Genomic DNA, 8366 nt, shown 5'->3' with positions numbered 1-8366 from the left:
GAGGGAATCTAGCCTTAAGGGTACATAATTTTTTGAGCACGTGAAAGTGCAGGAGAACGTTCACTACGTGAACCATTGCTGCCACCGTTGGTTTTAGTTTCTTGTTGAGACCATGTAGGAAATAGTACACAAGAAATGTTTCGAATGGTCTGTCAACTAGAGAGAGTCTTGCACATAGAGTGTAAAACTTGCCTGCATAATCTTCTACTGGGCAACAACTTAAGAAAATAAAAGGAGAGGTATTATACCTATCCACATGGTAGAATGCATAACGATCATGAGAGGAGGAAAAGACCAAACCTACAAGGATTTGCCTAGATTGATGAAATTTATGGAGCCTAATTAATGGCTTAATCCTATGAAGGATGAAGCCTAATTCAAAACATAATCGCTTAATCCTATGAAGGATGAAGCCTAATTCAAAACATAATGATGAACTAATTGAACGAATCAAGTTTTTTGACTCAAGTTCAGTTAGGTTACAAGGTTCAGTTAGGTTACAAGATGGAAGCTTATACTCATAGAAAGACTTGAGAGCAGCATGTGTTCATTTCTTGAAAATGACCCCTTTTATATGAGGGATGTACACCTCTTACAAATGTGCTCATGTGGGATAATGTCCAAGTGTGATGTGGCTACATACTCCGGATCCTAGTCCTCTACTCATGCCTTGCTCTTACCTTGTACTCAATGGTACCACAAATCTCAACACCCCTCCTTGGTGCCATGATGTATATAGGCTATTTCAAGGTGGTTGGATGTGAGTTACAAAAGATCCATCACTCCCCCTTAGTGCAACTTAAGGTGAACAAGTGTGGTAGTACAATATGTCATCACCCTCCCTGGGTACATAAGTTCCTACTCTCAAGTGCTCAGGTGGTGTGATAAAGAATAAAAGACTAGGTCTACTCATTTAGTGACCTTTTATAATCATGGACTAAGGTGGTAAGGCTTGTTAATGTAGCTTTGGTTTTAGAAGAGATCCTCGAGGCGGGGGTCTTCTCTTTGCTTGATGAAGACTCCACGTAGTTGGCTTTTTGTGGTTCTTCAGTCTGCATTCCTCTTCTTTATGCTCGAATTTGTTGTAGTGTCCAAATTTAGGCTTGTGTTTGAGTTTGCACACGCTTTTGAAGTGTCCTTTCCTTCCACAATGGTAGAATTCTTTTGTGTCCTTATTGGTGTAGAGTGCTTGTTCCCTTGTGGTACCTTGTGTTCCATTCTTTAGCCGCTTCTCTTCTTCAAGTAGGGATGAAATGTAATCCGATTCATGTAAATTCTTTAGAGTGGTCACAAATGTTGCTCCATGCGAGCTCTTTTTAAAAAGTGCATATCACGTGATGGGAAATGCTCATCTACTCGGAAAAGGAGGGCTATTCTCTTGTCCTCCAAATGAACTTTAATGTAAGGACATTGTGCCTTAACATTCAAAATATACATTCATTATCACAAACAAAACTAATGGGATTTTATGTAAAGTACAGTAGATCGATGCATACCCCTTGCACTTCACGATTCAATAGGTCCTTTCATTTTTTGTCTTACCAATTGTTCCACTTCTTGCTTGACCCCAGCACTTCTATATGTTGTTGCAGCATGTCATTATCCCCTGTCCATAACGCTTCCTCTTCCAACTCTTTGTTCTCCTCTGACTCTTTGGCTTTCTCCTCCAACTCTTTGTCCATCTCTTCTTGCTCCCTGTCAACAATGCGCCTCTCTTGCTGTTTGATCAACAATTTCCTCTTGAATCTCGCTTTTGGTGACGTAGGCAAAAAAGGGTTTTTCTCACCCCGCTTTCGAGGGCCCTTTGAGATTTGGGGCTTACCTCACTTGATCACCTGGTAGAATGCTGGGTAGAAGGTGCAGAGAAGTTAACGCAAATCAATGTAAATGCTGGGTGAAAAACATAGAAGGTGGAGAGAAGCCCACACAGATCCCTTGCCTTGGTTTAACACTGTTCAAACCATGGTTTATGCACAAACCATGGTATGCCTTGCATGATTCGTATGTGTAGTGATGCAACAAATTGCATGCTTGACACGTAAAAAAGCGGCCACCATTAGGCCAGGTTTACCAAAATAGTAAACCTGGCCCCATTTTTAAAAATCTCACCCTCCTAGACCATCCGACGGCCCTCATTTGCTCAAGCTTTGTGCCGGGACTTCCAACCCGCCTCTACGCACTTGGTTTAGCATGGTTTATGCACGAACCATGGTATGCCTTTCATGATTCGCATGTGCAATGATGCGACAAATCGCATGCTCGGCACGTAAAAAAGTGGCCACCATTAGGCCTAGTTTACCAAAATAGTAAACTTGGCCCCATTTTTTAAAATCTGACACCCGCAAACCATCTGACGGCCCTGGTTTGCGCGAGTTTCGTGTCGAGACTTCCAACCCACCTCTAGTTCCATAAATGCCCCGTGAAATCTAGTGTTGAAGAGGAGAAGTCTTGTTTTGCAATCAAGAGGGGAGGGTGTTGTGGCCACGCACATGGGGGTGAGGCTAAGTATGGTCCGCTTTTGTTTTTGTTTTTTTGGTTTTTATTTTTGAAAAAAATATTTGGGGCACACTGGCCAGGGTTGTAGGGAGACTACGTAGGTTTTCTTAAAAAAGAACTTATAATATATATATAGTTTTAAAATTATAAATTGGAAAAAAAAAAGGAAAGAAAAAGAAAAGAGGGATTTTTGTTTTATGTTTTTGTTTCTTTGCTTTTAATTTTTTTTAATTAAAAAAAGAAAATAGGGAATTTTTATAAAAAGAGGAAAAAAAAAGAAGAAAAGAAAAAGCTTTTTTAGTGGAATACGATATATATTAAAAGATATAAACACTGATTACATCACTATCATCATATACATCATTTAAATTATAATAATCAAAAAAGTAGAGAGGGGGATTTTGAGAAGGGGTGTCATGCATGCAGGGGCACTGATGTGCATACACGAAGTGGAAATGGGTGCATGTGCGAGTGTACATGTGCACGTGTGCGAGTGTGTGGGGTGTACGTGCGAGTGTGTGGAGTCTATGCACAAATGTGGGGTACACATTGTGTGTGAGGAGCATTCTAATGATCCTTGCAAGAGGGATCAGAGCCCCAGCAAAGAATCCATGGTAGGTGTGAGTATGAGAAGAAGTAGTTCTAGGTAGTCCTTGGATCTTGATAGTCTATTGTTTGATGGTAAATGCATGTAGAGACTGGTGAGAAAGAGCTATGGTGGATGATGTGCATGATGATGATACATGGTCATCTGCATCTGACATCCAAATGGAATCTGTTCACATGGTAACATAGGTTTGTTGGGAGTGCAAGTCTAAGAGAGGATGGTTGTAAATAATCATAGCATGTGCATGATGTGGGGATGATGGGGTGTACATAAGATGGTGTTAAGAATGATTCATGGTTGATCATGTGCATGGGGATGATGCACTGGTATGTACATCCAACATCTATACATAGGTCTTAGTCCACTTGGCATAGAGAAAGTATCACCAGTCAGAGAAGGGCGAAGTGAATTGTTAGTTAGAAAAAAGTAGGTGGTGAATTACTAATTAGGTGCATGCATGGTGCACAATAGCAGGGGGGACAGAGAGGAAAAACAACAAGTTTTTTTACACAGAGAGGAGAGCTTGAATACAACAAGATCAGAGAAGGGGGAAATTGGACTCAAGGTTTCTGTGCTAGATGATGAGAGTGAAGCTAGAGGAGGAAGGTATGAATTAAATGACTAAGAGGCTAGATATAGGGCTCAATTGGATGGATAGGTGGTTGAGTCTGAGACTGTGTGCAAAGGGTAATGAAGGATTTTAATCATCATGGTACTGGGGATCAAATACCAAAGCAGAGTGAATTAGACAGGTAAAGGACCAGTTTGATTGGATGAGCCTTTGTACCTTGGGGAATTGCTCTATTGGAACTTGGCCTTCTCCTCAGGTGTCCTAGTGTTTGAGATTTGTCTCTTTGAAGAGTTTGTGGCTTCTGATTGGGTAATTCACCCTTGTATGCTTCTACCTCTGTGCTTTCTCACAATTGAGTAGAATTAAGTGTGAGTTCATTGTCCTAGTTCTTAACTTGTTTATGAAAGATTATTCAAAGTCAAACTGCTTTTGAATCTTTCAATAGGAGATTGTCATTGGTATCTAAAGCATACTGTGTCTAAGATATCAAAGATGGGGCATGCAACGATTTTTTGAGTATCTTGTATGTTGGGTTTATGTGTAGCTTTATCATGTGGAGTGAATGTTTGATTATACAGGTTTGATTTCATCAAGTGAATGGGTTCAATTGGAATTCAATGATTGAACAGAGTGTGCTAAGGATAGAGTGAGACTCTAGTTTGTGTACGACCAATTTGAGGGGAATCATCTGTGGATAGGTTTTATAGCTTAAGAGTTCCATGTTTTAATCTGACAAAGCCAGTGAGAGATGGAAAAATTTGCTGAATGGTCTGCAACTTGGATCAGAGTATCCTGAGGAACTCAAAAAGTCTAGACCTAAATTAAGGTACTGTACTGAATCAGAGTTTGTCCAACTGGGGAACCATCAATTTAGGTTGTTTTGAAGCTAGAGGGGGGAGTAGAATTACAAAGATTGGGAGATCAATGAAGAGGGACTATCTAGATCAAGTACCTCTACAGAATAGCTCTAGTTTTTAGGGGTTTGTTTTGTGTTTTGAATCTAGGTACCCAAAGGGACACCAAGGATAGGATATTCTAGACAGCCAGAAGGGGACCCAACCTGGGGCAAATTTGTTGTCAAGAGGACTGGGAAGCACAATAGGTTTGGATTTGAGCAGGGAGGCAGGTAAAGGGTCAAAGGTAATTAAAGTGTGAGCTGTCATTCTGAGGCTCTTCTGAAGTTTGAGGAGAGTGAGAATCTATGGGCTCAAGGGATTAGTTAGGTGACATAGTTTGGATTTAACCCCTCTAAGGGATAACAGCAGTTGGTTTGGACTTTTTTTTATTCACAAGGGTTCAGAGGGTAACACTTGAGTTGATAAGTGCTTTTGGAGCAGGTGATTTGTGAGCCCCTATTTTTTGTATCTGTATATCTCATAATTGTGTGGTGTCTGGTGGTATTATAGAGGCCATCGCTCAGAGACCTCACATGTTTTTGTGCCTCCACAGAGGATTGGAGAGCTCTTGATAAGGGCTTTAATATGCAGGTTGGAATCCACTTGGTGATCAACTGAGGACCATGGCAGGTATGGGGATATGAAGTTTTCAGAGGGAAAAGGACTGAGGAGGTCAACTAATTTCTCAAGAGGATTGAGCCAGCAGCTTTGACTGGCAACAGGGATGAAAATGCTACAAGCTGAGGATGGTGAGTTTTCTCTTAGAAGGTCCAGCCAGGGAATGGTATGAGGATGTGGTTATACATGCTAAAAAAGGGGATTTGGGACAGGTTGAAAGAGGCATTGAGTAGAAAATATGGGAAGGTAGATAGTCTTGAAGACATATGGAGGGAGCTTAGCAAGTTGTACCAAGGAGAGGATGAAGAGATGCCAGCCTTTGTGGGCAGATCTGAGGCTATTTGGAGAAGGATACTCAAAGCCTTGGGAGAGAACCAGGTACCACCTAAATTCTTGAAAAAGGAGAGGTTTGTTGGTGTATTGCATGGCAGCATTAAAGAGAAGGTGGAGTTGAAGGACCCAGACACATTTGTTGAAGGATAGCAATAGAGCAATGGAGAAAGAAGATGAGGAAGTTGGAGCTAGCAAGGAAGGAAAGAGAAGCAGGTATGCAAAACAAACCAGAGCAGGTGTACAGCATGACCATGTAGTGCATCCTCCACATATTGACATGCATTTGGAAAGGGGAATCCCAGTGGCAGGTCCAAAGTTGATGGAATCAAATAGGGCTCAGGATGGATTGCACATCAAGAGATCCAGAGACTTACAGAGTAGATTGGCAATCTTAACCTTGTTGTTCAGGAGGATTCAGAATCAAGTGAGAAGACTACAAAGAGAGAGGCAACCAAGAAATAGATTGGAACAGGTACATTGCTTCAATTGTGGAGAGAGAGGTCACATAGCACCTCAGTGTCTTCAGCCTAGAAGGGAGCCATGTGGGATATACCCAGTGATTCAGAGACAGGAAGGGGATAGACCTTGGGACCATAGAAATATGAGAAATGGGAATCAGTTGCCAGTGTAGGGTCAGGCTTAGGGTCCCTTGGGCAATGTGAACATTTTGGAAGTTGTTCCAGAGGAGACAGATGAGTTTGATGTGATAGCCAATAAAAGGACAAGGTTGCAAAGGTTAGAATCTGAAGTAGCAAATATGGAAGAAAGAGCCAAGAGGAGATTCCCTATGTGTACATCAAGCCTTCTTCAATGGAAGTTACCAGGACCTGGATGGTAGACTACCTCCAATAGAGTAAATGGCCTCAGGATAAGGCCTTATCATATCATGATCATGTGAGTACACAAAATGGTAAACACTTGAAAGTGTTCCTCTCTGGGGTTGGGGAAATATGTGAGGAGCATTCTAGTGATGCTTGCAAGAGGGATCAAAACCACAGCAAACAATACATGGTAGGTGTGAATATGAGAAGAAGTAGTTCTAGGTAGTCCTTGGATCTTGATAGTATGTTGTTTGATGGTAGCTGATCGAGTGCATGTAGAAAGTGGTGACAGATCTATGGTGGGTGATGTGCATGATGATGATGCATGGTCATCTACATCTGAAATCTACATGGAATCTGTTCACATGGTAACATAGGTTTGTTGGGAGTGCAAGTCTAAGAGAGGATGGCTATAAATAATCATAGCATGTCCATGATGCAGGGATGATGGAAAATAAATGAGTGTATATAAGAAGGTGTTAAGAATGACTCATGGTTAATCATGTGCATGGGGATGATGCATTGGTATGTACATCTATACACAGGTGTTAGTCCGCTTGGCATAGAGAGAAAGTATCACCAGTCGAGGAAGGGCCAAATGAACTCTTCGTTAGAAAAAAGTAGTTGGTGAATTGCTAATTAGGGGCATGCATGATGCACAGTAGCAGGGGACAGAGAGGAAAAATGACGAGTTTTTTTACACAAAGAGGAGAGCTTGGATGGAAGAGGATCAAAGAAGCTGGAGAAAAGGTGAATTGGACTCAAGGTTCTTGTGTTAGATGGTGAGTGTGAAGCTAGAGGAGGAAGGTGTGAATTGAATGACTAAGAGGACATATAGGGCCCAATTAGATGGACAAGTGGTTGAGTCTGACACTGTGTGTGGAGGGTCATGAAGGATTTTAAACATCATAATACTGGGGATAAATACCAGAGCAGAGTGAATTAGACAGGAAAAGGACCAGTTTGATTGGATAAGCCTTTGTACCTTAGGGAATTGCTCTGTTGGAACTTGGCCTTCTCCTCAGGTGTCCTAGTGTTTGAGATTTGTCTCTTTGAAGAGTTTGTGGCTTCTGATTGGGTAATTCACCCTTGTATGCTTCTACCTCTGTGCTTTCTCACAATTGAGTAGAATTAAGTGTGAGTTCATTGTCCTAGCTCTTATCTTGTTTATGAAAGTTTATTCAAAGTCAAGCTGCTTCTGAATCCTTCAATAGCAGATTGTCATTGGTATCTAAAGCGAACTATGTATGAGAGATCAAAGCTAGGATAGGCGACTATTTTCTGAGTATCTTGTATGTTGGGATTATGTGTAACTTGATCATCTAGAGTGAGTGTTTGATTATACAGGTTTGATTTCATCAACTAAATGGATTCAATTGGAATTCAGTGATTGAACAAAGTGTGCTAGCCATAGAGTGAGACTCTGGTTTGTATGACCAGTTTGAGGGAAATCATCTGTGGACATGTTTTTATAGCTTAAGAGTTTCATGTTTTAGTCCGACAAAGCTAGGTGAGAGATGCAAAAAATTGCTAAATGGTCTGCAACTTGGATCACTAAAAAAATCTGGACCTGAATTGAGGTATTGTACTGAATCAGAGTTTGTCCGACAGGGGAACCGTCAATTTAGGTTGTTTTGAAGCTGGAGGGGGGAGTGGAACTGCAGACATTGGGAGATCAATGAATAGGGGCTATCTGGATGAAGAACCTTTTAAGAATTGCTCTAGGTGTTAGGGGTCCATTTTGTGTTTTGAATCTAGGTACCCAAAGGGAGAGCAAGGATAGGATATTCTAGACAGCCAGAAGGGGAGCTAACCTAGGGCAGATCTACTGTCAAGGGGACTGGGGAGCAGGACAAGTTTGGATTTGAGTAGGGAGGCAGGTAAAGGGTCAAAGGTAATCAAAGTGTGAGCTGTCGTTATAAGGTTCTTCTGAAGTTTCAGGAGAGTGAGAATCTATGGGCTCAGGGGACTAGTGAGGTGCCATAGTTTGGATTGTCCCCCTCTTAAGGGAGAATAGCAGTTGG

Source organism: Cibotium barometz, chromosome 49 (assembly GCF_041138505.1).
Source record: "Cibotium barometz isolate CiBa-2024 chromosome 49, ASM4113850v1, whole genome shotgun sequence".
Taxonomy (NCBI): domain Eukaryota; kingdom Viridiplantae; phylum Streptophyta; class Polypodiopsida; order Cyatheales; family Cibotiaceae; genus Cibotium; species Cibotium barometz.
The sequence above is the reverse complement of the archived record's forward strand: the minus strand, read 5'-3'. Positions refer to the sequence as shown.